The sequence below is a fragment of the Dicentrarchus labrax genome, unplaced genomic scaffold (genome assembly GCF_905237075.1).
Source record: "Dicentrarchus labrax unplaced genomic scaffold, dlabrax2021, whole genome shotgun sequence".
Taxonomy (NCBI): Eukaryota; Metazoa; Chordata; class Actinopteri; family Moronidae; genus Dicentrarchus; species Dicentrarchus labrax.
In genome coordinates, this window is record NW_026136712.1 from 694,280 (window position 1) to 717,037 (window position 22,758).

A 22,758-nucleotide genomic window follows, 5' to 3' on the forward strand; every position below is an offset into this window, starting at 1 on the left:
CACAACATGAAAATTTCAGATAAATCAGATCGCCACGCAGCACTTACTTCCTGTTGCCAGTAGGTGGCGCTATCACTATATCTGAATATTGTCATGTAGACGTGTTCAGGGCTGGACTCTTATCAAACAGTTTCGTTGAGATTGGACCATGTACACTAAGGTTATGACAACTTCCTTTTTCATGGGGAATCGTCGAAATTGGACGCCTCGCCACGGGCATGCTGCAATGTCGTATATAGCACAACTTTTAATCATGAATGTCTTAAGATTGCGCTGATTAAAATTTAAGTCAATCCAACAAATTCCCTTGTAGGAGTTCGTTCAAATACATCGTGTGCAAATCGCCAGAAATGACCACTAAATCCAAAATGGCCGATTTCCTGTTGGGTTTGGGATATGGCTCCCACTGGATTTTTTGTACGTCAGGATAAGAACTACACGTGTGCCGATTATGCACACTGGTGAAAGGGGCCCCGGGTGGTACAGTTTATGGGCACCTGATGGGCCATTTTGCCATGCTCATAGTGGACCCCTAGAAAATTAGCATTTGCCTAGAAATTTCTAGGCAAATTCGCCGTCCATCTAGGGGGTGCCACGATGGGGGAAGAAAAAAAAAAACAAAAGGTGCAACTTTCAATATTTTATACTAAAACAAGTTGGTGCTATTATTTCTTAGTATGAACAAAGCCTACATTAATTTAACTGCATAGCAAAGCCTATTAAATAATAATAAGACTTTATTAAGCCCCCCGCCCCCCCTCCTCCTCTGACTGATTAGACTCTACCTGCTCTCTGAGAGATGGTGGAGTTTTCTGACGTGACCCCAGAAACCTTTAACAATGTCAAAACGACCAATACTTTCCGGTGCCCAGGAAAGGAAAAAAAGAAAAGAAGAGGAGGAAAAACGCGACAAAGACATAGGTACAGTGAAGATGATGTCATGAAATGATTTGTCTGTTGCAGAACGATACTAACCTTTATCCAATCCAATCCAACTTTATTTGTTAAGCACTTTAAAACAACCAAAGTCGACCAAAGTCCTGTACAGGAGAATAAATAAGACATCATAAATAAAAGACATAACAGCTCACATGAGGCGCAAAATAACATATAATACAACAATAAAATGAAAAGACATAAATAAAAATAATAACCATGCAATAACAAGCAATCAAAAAGTAAAAATAACAAATACAAAAAATAAATCAAGTAAATAAAAATCGACATCTTACTAGGTGTCAAAGGCCACAGAGAAGAGATGGGTTTTAAGACTGGTTTTAAAAACAGACAGAGAAGAGGCCTGTTTAATGTGCAGAGACAGGCACTTTAGCCTTACACGGTTTGCTAATCGATAAATAGCGTTACCTCGTTTTAACGTCAGTTCATATTATGGAGGGGCCTAACAGCTGTTATGGTAAAAAGTAATACTCCCACCTTATATTTCTCAGGGATATTTGTAAAGATTAGATCTATTCAGCAGCTGTTTACATTTGTCTACATTTTTATTTGTATGTATTATTGGTTAGCTAACGTTTGCTCTGCTTCTAACAGTCACACAACAGTAACACACCTTTATATATTAGAGTTGGAAGCCTTGTTGTTTGTTGTGTTACAGTTCAGTATTGTCTAAAGTGTGTTGTAAACTTTACATGCACATCATTAATGTTAATACATTCCCATATGTTATATTATACTGCAGTTTACTGCTTCTTTGCATTCTGCTCATCAGCATTTCACTGTAATGACAATAAGATTAAATCGAATCTAATTTGCATATCAGAAAAAATTGCACTGTATATCATTCATGTACAGTACAGTGAAAGTAATGCATCTCTTAGGTTTTTTTTGCTGAAAGAAGCTTCTCCAAGCTCAAACTCATTAAACCTTACCTGAGATCTGCTATGATGCAAGAACTCAGTGGACTTTCCATCATAAGCATCAATCATGTGGTCTCAAATTAGTTGTCATATGATGATGTTGTAGATGACTTTGCTGCAAAAAAGACTAGGAGAGTACAACTGTAGCAGGTGATGTGAGGATGACTAGGTGGTGGTGTAGTTTAATTTATTTTATCACTTGTTTACAGTTTTTATTTTGTAGGCAGTTAAATGTTATACTTTGTGTAGGCTATTTATATTTCTTTTATTATTTATTTCTAATTTATTATTTTCTTGTTAACTGTTTTGATAGAGCAACTTGTTTCTCTATTCAGTATGTAAGTATATGTATGTATATAACTGGCCACCTAAAATCTTGCCTAGGGCGCCAAATTTGTTAGGGCCGGGCCTGGCCACGACTGACATGTACGCCAAGATTCATGAATTTTCGAGCATGTTGCCACCTCCAAAAATGCGTTCATTTGGACTTAATAATAATAACCATTACAGATACAAAAGGGCCTCCGCACGGTCAGTGCTCGGGCCCTAAATATTAAAAACAAGACTAAGGCTCAAAATAAGTGTGGAAAGGCTACAGTATGTGTTTAATATAAGAGTGAGTTTGTTGGATAAAAAGTATATCAATATATCTATTATCACATTATTGAAAACTCAGGAGGACTTTTTTCAGGGTCCTGTTTTATTGGTGATTAGGTTGTTAGTGGTCAGTCTATTGACAAGTTTTCATTTTATATGATATATGATGATCTCTGAGGTTAACCCGCAGCTAAAACAAAACACGCTCATATAGACAGTGTGAGCATTTGGACAGCCTCCTTGATCCTCGGCTCCTGTCGATGCATGTCGAAGTGTCCTTGAGCAAGACACTGAACCCCCCCAAAAAATTGCTCCCAATGCTGTGCATCGGTGTATGAGTGTGTGTAAATGATTAGTTTCCATTCTGGTGAGCAGTTGGCACCTTGCCAGCCACTGCCATCAGTGTATGAATGTGTATGAATGGGGTGAGTGTGGCATGTAGTGTTCAGCGCATTGAGTGGTCGAAAGACTAGAAAGGCACTATATAAGTGCAGTCCTTTTACCATTTAGATGAGCGAATTCAATCAAGGTTACTTTATTTGTATCCGTAGGTACTTTCTGTTTGCAGTAAAAGACAATGTACTCTTCTTACAAATAGAGGTCAATACAAAAAAACCCCACTATAATTAATAACTGCTAGAATAAATAAGGTGAAAATGCAGGTAAAAACTCTGTGACATGTTACAGCAACTTGTTGATCTGAATGATAGCTGCTGAAACAAAACAATTTTTACATGACTTTGTTCTACATTTTGGGACTATAAACTGTCCAGAATAAAGAAGCTGAAATTCGCTGTGCAAAGGGTGGTCCATCGTAACTGTCTGCTGCGCAGGGATGCTGGGATCTCTCTATATCTGCAGACCCTTCATGAAGTCCGTCCTGTTGAACTGCCATGTTTCTATAATAGCCCACAACAGACAAACCAAACACGGGATGTACACAGAGCCTGTGTTTTTCACACATTTAGTGGCAACTATAGTCTCTCCTTTGCACTTGGAAGGGGAGGGTGAGGCGAGGAATTTGCAATTTCTGCATAATCTGCATAAGAATTCGCATAAGAACATATGTACTGAAAACCTGATTTGATGTCCTTATTTAATGCAAATAAACAATGATGAGTTAAGAGGTTATCAGTGACGCACAACACCAGGGACAAAAAAGCCAAAGTACAAAATTGCTGCACGAACATGTGAACTGCAAACAGCCCTCTTCAGCATGCACATGCACACACACGCACACACACACACACACACACACACACACAGACTGTGGAGTATGGTGGAGTATAATGGTGCATTGGAAGGGTTTTATGTATTATGACCTAATGCGTCACACATAAAGAGGCTCTCCACTTTTCGTCCTGCTTCCCCTCTCTTTTCCTTTCCTCTCCACCCCTCTTTTTCTCCTCTCTTGCTCATAATTTCTCCTCCTCTTTTCGTCTCTTCTCTCCTCCTTTCCGCCCCTCCTCTCCACCCCTTTCTATTTCTCATCTCTCTCACCTATTCCTCTTCCCCTTTCCTCTCGTCCTTTTCTCCTTCTCTCTTCTTCTCTCCTACATCGCTTCTACCCTCCTCTTTTTTCCCATCTCTTCCCCTCTCCTCTTCATCATTCCTCATGTATGTTTTGCATTTGCTCCTTTCGTCTACTTTTTCTCCCACCTCTCCTGCTCCCCCCTTTCCAATTCTGTCTCACCTTTTCTCCTCTTTTAGTCTCTCCTCATACACTTTTTCTTTTTTCCATTTTCCATCTTTCTCTCCTCTTCACATCTCCTCTTGTCCTATCTTTTTCTTTTTCCTCTTCCTTTCTTCTCTCCTCTCTTTTGTCCTCTTCCTTCTCTTTCTCCCTCCTCCACTTCTCTACCTTGCTCTCCTCCTCTTTCTTGCCAATTTATAATTTTTCTCCTCTTCATTTCTTCTTTTTCGTATTATTTCATCTCTCCTTTGCTATCCTTCTCATCCTCTAATTTTCCATTCCTCCCATTCTTGTTTCCTATTTTTCCATTTGCTCCTCCCTTTTTGTTCTTTTTGTTCATTTCTTCTTCTCTCTCCTCCTCCTCTCCTACCACTGTCCTCCTTTAAATCATCTTCCTTCACCTCACCTTATCCTCTCCTGCTCCTCCTTTCCGCTTCTCTCTGTCTCATCTCCTCCTTCTGTCTTTTCCTTTCCTCTTGTCCTCCTGTATCCATCTCCTTTTCTTTGCCACCATTTATGGCTGGATCAGGTGATTCCTGTGCGAAGGCCCTATTGTAATTGAAGGAATTCTTATTTTTCCTCCCAAACAAACGCATATTTGGAGGCCTCAAATAAATGCGGCGCACATGTCAGTCGTGGTGAAAATTTTCATATTTTCTGGGGGTCCACTATGAGTATGGCAAAATTGCCCGTCAGGGGCCCATAAACTGTACCACCCGGGGGCCCCTTTCACCGATATGCATTAAAATATCCATAAAAAATCCAGTGGGTGCAGATTTGCATACGTTCTATTTGAACGAACTTCTCCTATGGAATTGATCAGATCGACTTCAGATGTGGACACAGCCATCTAAAGACATTCACGATTAAAAGTTGTGCTATTTACGACATTCCGTCAAACGGCGTGCCCGTGGCGTGTAATTTCAATGACTCGCCATGAAAGAGGGATTTGTCATAACTTCTGCGTACATGATCCAATCTCAAAGAAACTTCACATGTCTGATAGGAGTCCCGCCCTGAACACGCCTATGTGATAATATTCAGTAATAGTGAGAGCGCCACCTAGTGGTGAAAGGAAATGTCATTTTTATACTTTTATGTATATCTTCCAGCAATATGTGGAAGTTATGTGTTATATGTTATGTTTCGGCGATTTGCACACATTGTATTTGAAAGGACTCCTCCAAGTAAGTTTGTCGGATCAACATCAAAATTTACGCCATTCCGTCGAAGGGCGTGCCCGTGGCATGGCGTCCAATTTCGACGATTCGCCATGAAAAAGGAAGTTGTCATAATTTAAGTGTACATTATCTGATCTCAATGAAACTTCATGTTTGATAAGAGTCTTGCCCTGAACACGTCTACATGACAATATTCAGATATAGTGATAGTGCCACCTACTGGCAACAGGGAGTAAGCGCTGCATGGCGATTTTGATCTGATTTCCGTGAAATTTATATGTTGTGGTGCGCACGTTACCTTGCCACGTGATGCGAGCGCAGCACACCCCGAGTTGCATGGAGTGCGAGGGCCCGTTCATCGCTGCTTGCAGCTTTAATTATTATTAGGGACTGAGCCAGCGACCGTTTGGCAGAGTTTGATAGGCTAATAACTCTCGCATTGTTTGTCTCACATTCAAAAACCTTATATCCACACGTTCAGTGAATGGAGCTGAATCTCCCTATATAGGCCACGCCCACTTCCGCCTAGTTTTTTTTTTCGCTAGAGTGCGAAATGTCCAAAAACTACGTTTTCATGTTCCATCCATGCGCTTTTGTCCGATTCACACAAAACTTTGCACGTAGCATCTGGAGAAGTATTTTGATATTTCAAAAAATAAGCACGTTATAAAATTAGCACTTCCTGTTGATTTTTCATCAAAAAAGGAAGTGGGGTATTTCTCCACATTGGTATGTCCGATTGACACCAACCTTGGGTCAATAGTCCCTTATGTCTTCATTAGGCACCGTGCACATTTTCAGGTCATCACCGCCGTTGCCAAGTGCTTGCTCATGGTGGTACTGTTGGGTCTCTGTAAATAATATTATAAGGAGTACGGTCTAGACCTGCTCTATTTTCAAAAGAGTCCTGAGATAACTTCTGTTATGAATTGGCGCTATACAAATAAAATTTTATTGAATTTATTTTAAATGTATCTCTCCTCCATCTCTTCCTCTTTTCACATCCTTTCATCCTTTATTGCCCCCCTTTGTTTCTCATCTGCACAGGCTCCTTTCCACTCCAGTTTCCTCTTGCCTCCTCCTGTCTTCTTCCTTCTTTCACACTCCTACACTCTACACGACTCACACACACACACACACACACACACACACACACACACACACGCAAAGACATATACAAATGCTCCTACTGCATTACGCCCACTCTATCTGACAACTGTGATGAATGTGTGACCTCTGACCTCCAGTCATCTTGATGCCCCAATCTTGAAGCAAGTTCACCTTTAATTACTAGTGCTGATGTTAACATGCAAATCATACACACACACACACAGATAGATATACACAGTCCCTCACAAAAAAGTCAAAAAAGTTCACTTTTAATAACCACTGCTGCTGATGAATGTGATATAGACCTACCAACCCCCTGCCAAGCACACACACACACTGTTCATGAGTGATTACATTATCTCTGCTCACTAATGATGCTGGTGAGTCTTGTGTTTCCTCCTGGATAAAATTGATAGGAAACCGTACCTGCCCTGACGCCTTTAATGCTGTTAAAGCAACATAGGAGAAGCTAGTCGGCTCTCTGCTTTCATTTCACTGGGGATGAGTTTGGTGTGTGTGTGGTGGGGGGGGGGGCATCATAATCAGGCATTATTATCAGATTCCAGTTTAGATAGCGAAGGAGGAGCGGGTGGGTTGGGGGGTCTTAATGTTGTGACAACAGAGTAGGAGTGAATTAGACGGGGCCCTAACCTCCAGGCTGATAATAGTGCTCATAATTGAATGCCATTCAGTTGTACAGACACTAGTTAAACAAGCAGCCCAGTCAGCGAAGAGAAGAAAGACGAGAAGAGAAGAGAAGAGAAGAGAAGAGAAGAGAAGAGAAGAGAAGAGAACATTTACACAAATATATAAACATGCTGTATATAGTATGGACAAGCATTGTTTAAACACACAGAACTTTATTTTAAATTCTGCCAGATATGTAAGGTATCAATGGAAATATATCAGGGCAAATAATGTGTGTACAAAATGATGTACAATGGAACTAGAGCACTGGTTCTCAAACTATGGTACTTGTACCACTGGTGGTATACTGAGGAATCTCTGTAATAAATACATTTAAAAACAGCATAGGCCAACCCTATCCAGCTACAGTTAAAGCAGGAAGCAGGTTGCTATTAAGAGGATTATTTATTGTTGACTGTTGAATCTTGAGCAGAACCGGTTCAAGAACCACAGTTAATTTGGAGGAAAAGGGGTACTCCTCCACATTTCTCTTTCTAGTATTTCAAAACGCAATTTTGAATGAAAATTTTTACTACTGCTACTACTACTAACTATGAGTTCACTGAAGTGTAATTTTAAATAAGTTTGTAATATAAATGCTAAGATTAGGTAAAATAAATGGTTCAAAAACACAGTGTGGCTCCAAACAGAACATTGTCACTGGCCTCCATGTTGCTTTCTCCTGTTTAATAACCCTGTATTCTGGCATGCCTGTGACGTCAAACTTAAAAAACAGAAAGGCAAACTTATCTTTACCTGCATTTAAAAAACCAACATATACGTGCTCTTTTTGGTGTAAAAATGGTATGAGAGTCAGTATCTTCTTCTGGTATGTTGCCCTAACCTAATTCGAACTTAAGGACCGGTGTGTAACATTGAGGCAGAGCTGGCAGAAATGGAATGGGATGGAATAAGAATCATTGTGTTTTCGTTACCTTAGAATGAACTGTTTCTACCACCATGTTTCTACAGGTGCCCAGAACAGACAAACCAAACACTGGCTTCTCCAACACGCTTAGAAGGCTGAGCTCTATTCAGTTGGTTTCACCGCTAGATGCCACTAAGTCCTGCACACTGGTCTTTTAAATACTCAAAAAAGAAAATTTCAAGCTGCATAGGTTTTTATCCAAAATACCAGGGTCTGCCTTATAAAAATGTAACATGTGGTTTCAAAACTCTTTCATGCCAACTTAAGCTTATGATGCTGAGGAAGATTCAGAAAAATTTGCTCTTTTGTTTTTTTGAATAGTAGCATTTTTCTGTACATTCTGCCCAGGAAGCCCACAGCTACCAAGTGTCTCACTTAAGTCAGCAGTGAATTGTAGTGCTGCTATTGTTCTTGTGCATCTTGAAACCTCCACACATTATTATCACACAATTTCTGTGGCAATTAAGCCACTTTTTTGTCTTGTGTAAATCTCACGCCACATCAAGAAAAACAAATCACCCTCCACCTGCGTCTTGTCATTAAGAAACCACGATTATACCATTTATTGGATTTCAGTGCCACTGGAGGATGGCTTGAAAACCGCAACACTGGCATTAAGCAGAACTCGATCCAGCTGTCTTCACGCTCTTTAGCAGATTTTAATTGGTGGGGAACAGGAGAGAGCAGCGCGGCAAAAACATCATTACAGGCTTAAACTACCACAACAGGGTATTGCTGAGATTTAATTACACTGGGCTATTGTTTAATTTGCCTCTCAATGCTTCAATTAAGCAAAAAAGGGAATGTGAGGGTTCAGGTTTCAGGCTCATCTGGGCAAGAGAGGAGAGAGTTTCCCTTGTGAAGTTCATATAACATCACACAGTGGAGATCAAATGGATTTGTCATCGTTTGACTAATGACAGGAAAGAGGAATAAACCCTATTAGAAAATCATCAAGATTCCCTCTGTCTCTGCTGATAGTCTTTGTGTGTGTTGTGTGTCTGATGTAGAGAGGACTCAGAGCTGATGCTGATGTATTTACTGTTATATTGAACGCTGCAGATGATGTGATCTGAGGTTGATGGGCACTAAAAATAGCTAAATCTCTCCCTCTCTTCAAAAGAAAGGAATGTACAGAAGCTCCTAGAACTATTTCCCTTATTAGTTTTTGTAGTTATTCAATCTCCATTCCCTTTTTCTCGCAAATAATATTTTTTAATCTGCACCCAAAGAAACATTTAGGCTGTAATTTCACTGAGGGACTAATAGCAAAACTTTAACTTAGTGATGTGGAGGTGAAATGGAGATGGAAAGTGGGAGACACACATTTTTGTCTCAGTGAAGTTTAAAGCTATGATATACAACATTTCTGTATTAAAAACTGTATAAACACTAGACCTATGTTATATATGTTGTTGAGTTTTGTACTTGTATTAGTTTGTACTATTATTGTTGTTTTTAACTTTATATTTGAACCAGATTAATGATTTTAATCATCGGACATCTGGATCTTAAGTTATCAGAGAAAAAAGCTGAGCTAACATTAGCAGCAGCTCGACTCGCAGCGCCTCCAGGACATCCTTTGTCTGCCCAACAGTGTGGGAGAAGCAGTGATTTTTAAGGTGGAACTGCTTTATTCAGTGTTTTTAGCTGTTTTAATCAGTCCATTTGTTTTGGAGAAGAGGAGACCTCTGTGGATAATCGGGCCCCCGGTAGAAACCTCCTGAACCATGAACACTGAAAGAATCCTAACCAGAGAAGCTGGAGTAGCAGATTGTGGTTTGGGTTAAAATATGTAGTAACACAACATAAGTAACATAAATAACCATTTGTTTGCTCTTTACACTGCGTCACTGGGCACCATACAGCACCATTTTTTAAACTTTCCCCAACATTTTGTTGTAAATTAGATCTTGCAGTGGTTCTGACATACTGTACCATACTTCTACGTCTATTCTTTTTTTATTCTTATCTGTATGTGCATGCAGTGTTTTAATGAAATTGGCCACACAGGATGGGACTAACCATGACGTCTAGGTGGTATATGATAGACAAGGGGATATCCACACCTTTCACAAGACTATCTTTTCAGTATATGTCAACATGCCAACCATTAGTTACTTATGATGTCAAGATAAAAACTGTCAGTGTATTATGGAGCTCTTCTTATCTGGCAGCAGTCCTGTGACATCTTTATGGATGTAACTATAGTCAGTAAAAGGCTGTGATTCCGGCAGATTCAAATTCACTTCTCTGTCTCCTTGATGCATCCAGCCGGAGTGACAACACATTTTCTCATTAACATTTTATTACATTTTTCTACAGATATTGTTGCATCATCCGATTACTCCACACTTGGAATTGCATATACAGTGGATTTTATGTGTTCATTGACTTTTTACTATTTTCAGTTTAGATTCCTCAATAATAGCCAGTCTAATGACTTACTAAGACACAATATTGTCATCTTCTTCTGCCTAAGAGCCTGGCAGCAGATCTCAGCTGTACAGTATGAAACATCCCAAAATATCTATGTAAAGAAGAGTGGATGAGTGAATTTGGATGAGGTCTTTTTTTTTTTTTTTGTCAGTCTCAGTCTTTGTGGGGAATCTTCTATCGTCACCTGCAGATGGATAGTGTGATGTTCTCTAAAGGTCCTGTGGTGAGCAAACCAGCCAGGTCAAAACCTACTTCCTATAACCTACCACTACAAATCAGAAATTCTGGGTTTTTTATGCTCATAAACCTGCATCAACTAGTTTTCTTTGTTTTTATTTATTTATTTAAGTCTATGAAATAAGCAATTATTGGGGACAATTTTTAAATGCTTTTAATGATCTCTTTGTTCTTTCCTGAAATATTCATAGTCAGGACTGAGGTGTGTCTCTTCATCTTACTGCTGTGGGCACATGTCCTGCTGGATCAATACACGGTCATAACTTATTAGCAATCAATATCTCAGGGCTTTAGAACAGGGCTTTTGGTAACCTTTATTTTACCCTGTGTGTGGAGGCTCATTCTTCTGCAGGGCTTTAATCTTTATTCAGTCATACACATTCACATCTGGAAGCTGCACAGATAGTCTTAAACCACAGAAAAGGTCAACAGTTCAAGGGCAACTAAGTTAGTCTTAACATAATGGATGAGACAAAATTAAACTCAGCTAGATTACTGTTTTGGGTGGGAATCTATACATAAGTTAAAGAAGAAACTGTACGGACTTGTTCATTGTTATCTAATCCTGTCCCTTACCTAGCCTGCAGACAATAAAGTAACATTTTTGAAAAAAAAAAAAAGAGTTGAACATTTTGGGAAATGCACTGAGAAAATGTACATCAATCTCATGTCTGTATGTTAATACATGTCAGCCTAGTTTAGCTTAAAGACTGGAAGAAGGCAAAAACAGCTAGCCTGGCTAGGCTTACTCTGACTCATTTCATTTCTCCTTTTCTGTTCGTCAATCAGATGGCTAACACACCATCTACCTCAGTAGGTAAAATTGATCAGTTTCTCCTATGAATCTGAGTAGGAAGACACATTTTCCAAAATGTCTGACTGTTCCTTCAATATTTGTATTAATTTGTAAAATATTTTTTTGTTGTTTCAACATACAGCCCCATGCAAGGTCAACACACCAGTACATTTCCAATAATGTATGTGACTTCTCATGTGTCTGCCACCTAGTCCATACTTCCTCTCTTCTCTGTAGCTTCCTTCTTCACTTGAGTTAAAAACTACAGACATGGCCATTATGGCTGATGTGTTGTCACTCCTGCATGTCTCGTCCAGAGAACAAAGACTCCTAGAGATGGACGATCTATGTGTGTCTGTGACTAGACTACTACTGCTAGAAGACTAACCTCACCACTGAGCAACAAAGATTCTATGTTTCAAGAAAGCTACAAAATAAAAAGAAGTTGTCATATATAGGTATGCATTTTTTGCACATTTTGTAAATTGTAAATGGACCTGTACTTGTATTGCGCCTTTCTAGTCTTCCGACCACTCAAAGCGCTTTTACACTACACACCACATTCACCCTTTCACATACATTCACTCAGCGATGGCAAAGTCCATCGAACAAAAACAGAAACTAACACATTCATACACATTCACACACTGATGCACAGCATCGGGAGAAATTCGGGGTTCAGTATCTTGCTCAAGGATACTTCGACATGTGGCGGGAGGAGCCAGGATTGAACCAACAATAAAAACAATATCAAAAATAACAAAAAAAGCAGAGGATAGGTGTAATAGGTGTCAGAAAGTAGACAGAAATAGCAGTAGTAGAATACAATATGGAGAAACAGAGCAATAATATTCAGTTAAAATAGAAATTAAATTACAAAGTCAAACTCAATTCTACATTGATTCTCCAGATAGTATATTAGATTTGTAGTGAAACACTGGAATGATCCCTGTGTGGTTCAAACCTGCAATATAGGCAACCATGCAGACAATTAACTGCTAGATGAAAAGTGCTTGAAAGCTCAGCATAACGCTTCTTGTCCACCGCCCTACTTCCTCTGCCTTCTTCTCTGCTGCCCGCCGACGGAGTTCCCGCTGCGGCGGAAAACTACAGACAAGGCCATTATGGCTGACGTGTCGTCATCCCTGTCTTGTCCCATCCAGACAAACAAAGACAGAGGATCCTGTTGAACGGCTCTGTGATGATGAGACACTGGCAGTCTCCTGTCTGCCTCAGCAGGGCCTCAGGATGCAGCAGAGAGCAGGAGCTACATTCACTCCCATTCATAGTGGCAGCCTGTGATGGAGAGGCTGTTAATGTTCAACCACAGACAGGAACTGATGCAGTGCTTCTGCCAGGGAACGATAAACCCCCTCATTACACCTCTTTATCTGTATTTATTCATCATGTTTTTGCTGGTTGGCTCAAATAGGGTAGAAGATTTGAACATTCCTTGGTCTGACACGTGGCACACACTCTCCAAGGTGAGCGACCAGGGCACTCCCACATACACACAATATAGCACATATTACACAACATACATATGTATAAAATACATATACAGACTACTAGTATTATCAACCCATCATAGCATATAGAAAGCCCTGAGATTAAACTATAAATATAATACTATATACTAAATATGTAAATAAAATACAGACATCTAATATGCATACAATGTATACACACTAAACTGATGCAACTGAAGTGCAATTTTAGCACCACACTGTACCCCCGCTGACATCCCAGTAATCGTGTATGGGAGTGCTGGAGATTAGAGACCCATCCGTCTTCCAGGTGACAATCAGTACTACTCCACCATGCCTCCTCCCAGCTTGCAGCTCCACATGTCCTGTTGCTCCCTGCTGCTCATTCTGTCCGCCTTCTGTAGACACCTAGCTTGGTTCTGGAGATGGTAATGTCGGCTGACCTGCAAGTCCAACACTTCAGTCAAGACTGAAATATCTCAACAACTTTGGTTTGTGAGCTAATATTAATTGAACTATGGACTGTGTACGCAAAGCGAGGTCCAGATAAGATTGAGCAAGTTAAAACAAGTTGTACAATTCTTCTCCAGTACACCCCACTATTCGTCAGCTAGCTCTAGGTGTCTTGCTTTCATCAGTGTGGTCTGGCAGAGCGGGTTGTCCACTAATTGGAAGGTTATTGGTTCGATCCCCGGCTCCTTCCACCATGTGTCGAAGTATCCTTGAGCAAGATACTGAACCCCAATGCTGTGCATCGGTGTGTGAATGTGTATGAATGCGTTTCTGTTTGATGGGCTTTGCCATCACTGAGTGAATGTGTGTAAAAGGGCAAATGTGGCATGTAGTGTAATAGCGCTTTGAGTGGTTAAACAAAAACTACAAAAGGTCTATCTCTGTAGGGATCCTTCCCATAATGTCGTCAGACACACAAACAATATGAGCTTGTCAGTGGGAAAAACAAGTACTTTTAGAGACAGACATTCACAGGTAAATTTGTCCCCAAGGATAAGCTAAGGCTGAATTGACAGCAATCCGTTTGATGAATATTTCTGTCAGTGGCTTGGCCATAGAACATGTATATATATGTGTGTGTGTGTGTGTGTGTGTGTGTGTGTGTGTGTGTGTGTGTGTGTGTGTGTGTGTGTGTCTCCCTACAGTTACCAGTATTAGTCCCCTGCTGTTTACTTTCCCCTTATCCCCCAGGACTGCTATTCACCAGGCCGTACAGAGTAAATCAGCTAATCTCATCAGCTTTTGGTCCCAAAATGTTTCAAAAACTTGAATGTGCTATGGCAAGCTATATTTTTGCATGCGTTTAGCTGATTAGGGGGAGCATAGGTTTTCCATGGTTTCCTTGGTCACACTTAAACCATAAATGTTGTGCCTATTAATGTTTGCGAATGTGTAAGACTAAAATATTGTGCCTCTGTGTTTATCAGGAGCTGACGGACAGTACTCTACACCTCTAAATGTAGAATGATGCTGTCAGTGTGTTGTCACACAGAGACAGCATCATATCGTCCATCTCAGATTGTCTTTGTTTCCTTGACAGGACAAGACAGGAATGACGACACAGCAGCAATATTGTCAATGCCTGTAGTTTTATGCTGCAGCAGGAAGTCAGTCAATGGCTGGCAGAGGGAAACACAGAGGAGGTCTGACAGTTACATCATGGGAAAAACAAATGTAAAGCTGTGGTGTCAAGAGGGTTTTTATCAAATAGCAACTTGTCTGTAATTATGTCTACTATAAGGTAATAGAATGATTACATTTAACTCACACACAATCACACTGGGAATTCCCTCCTTGATCATAAACACAATACACTATTCTCTAGTTAAAAAAAAAACAACCCAACAACATTATTTTTGTGCATATATGTTTGACCTATGATTGCAGAATGAGTCTGGTGAAATTCAAAATTGTATCTGATTGTCAGGAAATCTCATGTGCACAGCCAAACCGACAATGAATGTATCTACTAACTAACATAGTATTATGTGTGTATCAGTACTGTATATTTTTCTTCTGTGCCATAGAGCTTCAAAACCAACTGAAAATACTCACTACAGGATCAAATGTGGACTAATCCACTGTTGAAAATAGTCCCCAGCAGATGCACTATTTGCTCCATTTCCTCCAGTTTGTGTTACGTTCAACTGTTTCAGGAAACATGAGTAAACTTTTTATTTAGTTTTATGTATTTCTCAAGAACCGCCGCTGTAGCCAGGATTTTAGAAATAATGAGGCAATGAGTCAAAGTTATTATTTAGATTTCAGAGAGAGCTGTTGAATTATATTTACTGCAAGTTTTATTTAATTGACTTGTTCTTTCAAAAACAACTGCTTCTAAATTCAACATAACTAACCTCACAATAAAATAACAGTTTCTAGTTTCCCTATAATTAGTAACAGATTACATAGTACTTTTTAAAAACAAGGACCCATTGTTACCATTTTATTTTTCAAATAACAGGGGTCAGAAATCAGAATTGACCACAGCACACTGGAATTTTACTGTGATTTTATTTAAGCATGAGCAACACATTTTGCTTGCAGCTTCCTCAGGTTCACCCAGCAACACTAATCTCAGCATTCACATGTAAAGTTATGTGCCATCACGGTTTTAATTTTTCATTTTAAAATGTTTTATATATTTTACACATGTGAGAGCATATCAAAAACGTGAAATACAAAACTACATGTTGCAAAATGCAAAGCAAGATAAATGTAATAACAGCATGATAAATCTAACAGAATCACGAGAATTAGACATTACATACAGCCTAGTGTAAATGTACAGCTGAAATATCATGTAGGTCCTACCACTGTCTCTCTACACCAGTAATTGGAAAGGCCAGGGGACTTAGCATCTCATCTCTCCCTAAGGGTCCAAATTACCTGTATACAGATATATAAGATAACATTAATGTCACAAAAAACAGCTAAAATCCTGTGCTTCATTGACTCTTCAATTATGTTCAGTTCATAAACCCAAAAAGCCTCCCTTCTTAAGAGCTGGTTAATCAAATTTCCCCCTGTTGGATTGGGTTGCACTCTTTCAGTGCCAATGAATTTGAGGGAAGGGGCTGAACCATGGTTTCCTATAGTGCCTATCAATGAAAATAAAAATAAAAAAAATAATAAACAGGGGTCTGAAACTCAAATTGGTTGCTGGTATTGTAATTTCATAGGAGAGCAACTTCAATGGTCAAGTACAACAAGAAAATATGCAATATTCTGAAAATATTTTCATTACTAACATCATACTTAACATAAAATGCAAACAGCAACATTTTTATATCATAATTTTATATCATCTTTGTTGTTATGCTGCCAAACAAAAACAACAATGAAGGCCCAAAACCTGCTCTCTTCTTATCAGCTGCATGCAACCATTGACCTTTGCCATTATTTTGCGCCAAAGAAAATACTTTTTAAAATAAAATTGTGATTTTATTTTTTTTAATAATAAATTATGATAATCTTGCGGCCAGAGGCCAAATTCTTGAGAAGAAATATTAAACCCTGGTGGAAACAATACTACGTCCAAAAATATTAGAATCAACCTAAAAATGTGTTAAAAAGCAAAAAAGCAAAATACAGAGGACAAGACTGAGAGGAATGCAACGGTGCGAAACTGAGTGCCACAGACTGAATAAAGAAGTTGAAACTATCTCTGATGCATTTAACAAATGAATACATTTAACTAGGAAATGCCCTTTGTGGAGTCTGGAATCCCTCCTGGGTGTGTGGGGAAGGTGTGTGGGAGTGTTGTGTGGGCTTTCCTCATACAGAGGGGCTCTAAAGGCCAGCCTACACACTCATGATCCCACCTCTATCCCTGCCATGACATCCAGCTGGAGTCTGTCAGCAAAACAGCCAGCAAGGCAGAAACTATAGAGGAGGAGGACAACAAGAAGACCAGAGGAGAACAAAAGCTGTGTGAGAGTGTGAAGAAAAGAAGAAAAGTGTGTGATAGAGAAAGTCTGAGGTGGACAGGGATGCAGAAAGTATGTGTCGGTGTGACCATCCTGGTGGGCAGAATAGGCCCACTCCTACACTCACATTCCTTCGTATTATATGGCAGTCAACAGGACTGACAGTACGGACATGTTCATCCTCAACAGCTGCACAGTGAGCAGGAACACAAGTACCTGCAGCAGGAAGATATGTGTAGGAGGTGATGCTCTTTTCCTCAGGCTGAATGCAATGGGAGACCTCAGAAACAGCAACTGTCTTTCAAAAATGTCTGTTTGGCAGGTTTGGACTTCCTCTGGTTGAAGTGGTCTGGGCAGGATGGAGTTTTTAAAAAAAATGTGAAGAAAAGAATGCAGTGAACTCATGCACACTGACTTTACTATTTATTATTTATTAAATGTAATTTTATAGGAACATGTTTTTCATGTTACTACTTTATGCTTCTTTACACTTTTCTTTCAGAGGGAAATATCGTACTTTTTACTGCATTACATTTATTCGACAGCTTTAACTACCACTTTCTTTTCCGATTTTGTGTCCTATATTGTTCTGTCTGTTTTTTTTTCCAAGTTCGGTTTTGCAGCAAGTAAAAAAAAAAAACTTACGTACTTAGTGCCTTTCTAGTCTTCTGACCACTCAAAGCGCTTTTACACTACATGCCACATTCATCCTTTCACACAGTGATGGCAAAGGCCATCGAACAGAAACTAATGCATTCATACACATTCACACACCAATGCACAGCATCTTGCTCAAGGATACTTTGACGAGGATCGAACCAACAACCTTCCGATTAGGGAACGACTTGCTCTGCCTCTGCATCACAGCTGCCCTGTGCTAAGTAGCTAAGGCTATAAATGTTGTGGCATGTGGCATTGTTTAGTATGCTACATACTTGTCCCTATACAAATAAAAGATCTAATAAACTATTTAATCTAACAGTGTAGCTGCAGATCGCAACTCCCTCTTTTCACCCTTCCCTTCCAAGCACAAAGGAAAAACTACAGTGGCTGCGATACTTGCAAAAAACGTGAAAGGCCCTATCTAGAGCCAGCGTTTGGTTTGTCAGTTCTGGGCTGCTGTAGAAACATGGTAGTTAAATGTGGCAGACAAATTATATATTCCATTTCAGACAGTAGATCCTCCTAAATGATACACACTAGACCTTTGATGAAGATGCTGAACCCCAAATTGCTCCCGATGTGAATGTGTATGAATGCGTTAGTTTTTGCTCGATGGGCTTTGCCATCACTGTGTGACTGTGTGTGAAAGGGTGAATGTGGCACGTATAGTGTAAAGCACTTTGAGTGGTCAGAAGACTAAAAAGGCGCTATACAAGTACAGGACCATTTACCATTACCTGATGTGGGCAAAAAGACATCTCCCCACTCCGGTGTCTTTTGTATGCTCCTTGTCGCCATGAAGTACAGTCCATACAACGTATCATGGGAATTTTATTATTTTCCCAGAGCTGAAAACAACAACAACCAGTGCTCCCACTCCCTGTCCCCAGGTTTCCAATAGGTCAAGCACAACATCTTCAGGAGTATGCACAAAAATAATTAAAACTAGATTTTGACACAAGTTAAGGTAACAATTCTGGACCCACGTAGGCTGATGCTGTATTTTGTAGTGTCAAATTTTGTCTATTTATTATTTTTTTATCTGGGGAGCTTTTTGACAGTTCAATAAAGACAGGAAAGGGGGAGAGAGAAGGGGGATGACATGCAGGTCAGACTCTAACCCATGGCTGCTTCAGCAAGGACCCAGCCTTGGTAGGTACATAGGTCACTAGCTCTACCAGATGAGCTATGTTGTGTCAAATTTAGATTGAATTTAATCAAATTTCCAAAAAGCAAAGGAGGGGAACCTGAGGTACATTTCGGGCCACTGGTGGTGTGCAGTTGGTAATTCAGCCAAGAAAGGCACCTGATTACACTTCACTACAAGTCTGATCCCTCTTTAAAAACTCTTTATTACTCTCTATTAATCTCATTTAAAATCTATTTTAGTGTTGTGTATAAAGAGTTTCAGTTATTAATTGCGCAAAGATAAGATAAGATATATCACTTATCAGTTTTTTTGTGATTGTTGCGGGCGAAAATCCTTGATCATGCGGCACGTTTTCTTAATAAATGCGATGGAATATGCGGGATATTTATGCAATTTTATGCGATGAAATTGTGGGAACTTGCGAAAACTGCGGTTTGATGAAAAAGAGAAAAAAAGTGATTCCCCCAACACCCTGTTCTCACTAGTCTACTACCTTAATGTAAAGAGTCATTTCTTATTACTTCCTATGATAAGCAAGCATCACAGAAAGTGCTGGGAATATTTAAGTTCTCATCTTGTTTTATTTCAGACCTTAATAAACACATGGCTCAAACTTACAAAACATTGATGAGTCAAACAAGTTCTGTAGCTTACAAAAGGAATATGCTACAACTTCTCTAAAAATAAATAAATAAAATATAAAAAAATAAAATGTGTGCTTCCTGTTTTACAGAGGTAGCTATACAAAATCATCTTCTGTTAAAATAAGTGCTTCCAATGCACAAAGTGCAATCTCTTACTGTAACGTAAATTTACATACTACTAATATACTTACAACTGTAAGGCTTTTGAAACTAGTAAGATTTAACCCACTGCATCAACTCCTGAATGAAACTACCACAGCCCACTGTGAAAATGAAAACTATAACTGCGACGATGATGTTCACGTCGCGTGATTACGTAATTACGTAACTTCATAACGTTCCCATGGCAACAGGGGAAAATGGCTGTTCTTGAGTGAAGTAAACGCAAAATTTTTCAACTTTCTGCTAAGATATATGTGACTTTTTTGCAACGAAAATGCGGGGATTATGAAATCATGCAAGCCCGCATATTTTGCGCGGAAATCGGCAATTTATGCGGCGAAAGTGCGGCGTATTTGAAAAAATGCGCCTCCGCATACATATGTGGACTTTAGCTGATTATGCATTGAATTATGCGATCGCATAATCGCGTTTTTCTGGAGGGAATGTTTTATGGAAGGGCATCCTGAGCCAGAAACACAAAAGGAGGCACCTAGGCACTAGAGGCCTGAAGAAACATGTTATTTGGGTATTTCTGGATGTGTAAAATTAGTTAATTCAATACAATTTAGTAAGTAATGTTTAGTTTCTTGAGAAAATGGCAGTGGTGAGATCTTATCGGCCCCCAGTGTTTATTTTACAATTACACAGAACATCTTGGCTTGATTACTGTGGAAGCTGACTAAGACATTGCAAAATAACTGAAATGTTAAAATGTGGCAAAACTTGGCAGGAACACACACACACAAACACACACACAGATAATTACAATTTTTCAGTGAGTTTTCTGAACAACTATCACAGAACGCACCAGTGATATTAAACAGCACAACATATCAAGAACACACAGTAAACTAAACAGATAATTACATATGTCATCTTTTTGTTCATATAAGAGAGTACAGCACGTGGGGCGCAGCAGGGTCCTCAGGGCCAGAGCTTGCCAAGTGACACCCCCTGCTGGTCACACCACACTGCTCCATGACAGCACTGTATAAAGACTAAGGATTTCACAGACATATCTAGAACCTATACAATATTATCTAATGGGTATTCATTAAAAATAAATCACCATTAAATAATAAGTAATTAGAATGCATTTTCTAATTATCTTATTATTATAATTGCCATTGGTCATCATTATTACAAGCTGGAAAAAAGTTAATAAGATGAGAACATGTGAAACAACACAATGCAACAAAACGCAACACAATTTTTTTGAAAGAATTTTAATAAAAAATACCAGTTCACCTGGTAGAACTGCCGCCCCATGTACCAAGGCTGAGTCCTTGCTGCAGAAGCCACGGGTTGGATTCGAACCCATGGTTTTGCTGCATGTCATCCTCTGTTTCTCTCAATTCACATTTGTCTGTTGTTTGCATGAACGCCTACAGAGTTCCTATCAGACAGTGGTGAGGACAGAGAGGTGCAGGGCAGCTGGAAACTGTGATATTAGGCTGGGCTGATGTTCTTAAGTTAACCTCAAAATGTACACAGTCTTTAAGTGGGAATTATAAAATATTCATTATTTGGATAAAACTGAACTAAGATGATGACACAAAAATAAAATGTACATGTTGTTATTTTATTTGATACAAACTAAGAATAAATTAAATGTTCTTATAATAAATGAAATAAGTACCACAACATGATGTCGCAGTTAGAAAACCATGCTGTGTGTGTCTGTGATTTGTTGTAGCAAAAATTAATTTCTGGATAAATTCCAGCTTCTTGCTATGAGAAATTCCATACAAAGTGTGAAGAAGTTGTTTTGTTGTTTGTTAGGTACTAGAAAAATAAATGCTGTATAGAGTTCATAGCCTCGTATTTATTTAAAGACATGTATTAAGACACATACAAATAATATGCTGTGAAACAATAATGTCTGTCTGATATGTTTTTTATGCAAAAAAAGTTTAACAACATAGTTGATGTAGCATCAAGGTTTTTCTGCTCATGGGCAGGAAGTATAAACTGTATGAACTGAGCTCCATCTAGTGGTATGATGTAGATCTAATCTGTTCATTCTGTCCACCAAAATGAAAGGACTATTAATAATAATCTTCAGATCATCCAAACCACTGTACCAAGTGCTTATCAGTAAAGCACATATTTGAAGGGAAAACTCTTGTCAAGTTTTTAATCAGTTCAGAGAATATCTGCATGCATGGCCCAGGGTCACCAGACCTGGGAAGTAGCAGTACAAATACCTAGGTCGTTTTTTTCAGGTGTCTGTAATGTATTTATTTGTCTGACATTTTTTTAATTTAACCTTACATTTGTACACACATATCTTTACTTTCTACTCCTTACAACAGGCTCATTAGTTTAGTATGAATGCATCTGGGGGAATTATCAGTTGTTGTTATTATGATTATTTTTATTTTGCATCCTTGCAGACCCCATCATCAAGACCGCTGCTTATCACGCCACAGACACAAAATGCCGTAAACGACATAAAAGATGTAAAGATGTAACAAGTTTAAACCATCAACATATATAATGATGGACATGAAGGACATGACCGTTGTACATAAAATGATTATTGATCTTTGAAGCTATAAAAAGGGGGTTTCACATCACTTTGACAGCTGAGCCCTGCTCACGAATGGGCGGGAAACTCTGGCTCTAAATTCTGTCACCAGAAGATTGTAGCAGCTGTATCCAGGATATTCTGGCTTCATTTTAATAAAGTGGGATGAAGTATAGACGCAACTTAAATCTTTTTTATGTCGATGGTTGAAACAGACAAGAGAGGGAGAGTCGACCCTATTTTAGCTTTACACTAGGGATGCACTGATCCACATTTTTTCACTTCCGATCCGATCCCGATACCTGAATTTGGATATCGGCCGATACCGATACTATTCCGATACCAGAGCTCTGTTTGCTTTAATATTATTATTATCATTATTGTTGATTTTATATGAGGCTGAAATAAACTCCTCAACAGCCAAGTATGATATGTACGTATGTATGCATGTATGTCCCAAAAGGTCAGAAAAGGAAGTCAGAAAAACAGGAAATCCTGTTAACAGGAAAAATCCCATTCTGAAAACAAATATGCAACTGTAAGGGTTTCAAATTTATTGTCATGTCAATATTTATTAAATTCCCAAAATGTCAAATAATTGAAATATAAGAAAAGTGCAATAAATGTAAACATCTT

At 39.0% G+C, this 22,758-nt stretch overlaps 1 protein-coding gene across 1 annotated transcript in view; it reads right to left on the reverse strand.

The window, feature by feature from the left end:
- mtr (5-methyltetrahydrofolate-homocysteine methyltransferase) overlaps nucleotides 1-22,758 on the reverse strand; it is a 202,050-nt gene that overhangs the window by 171,057 nt on the left and 8,235 nt on the right. The gene's annotated exons all lie outside the window — the stretch shown is intronic.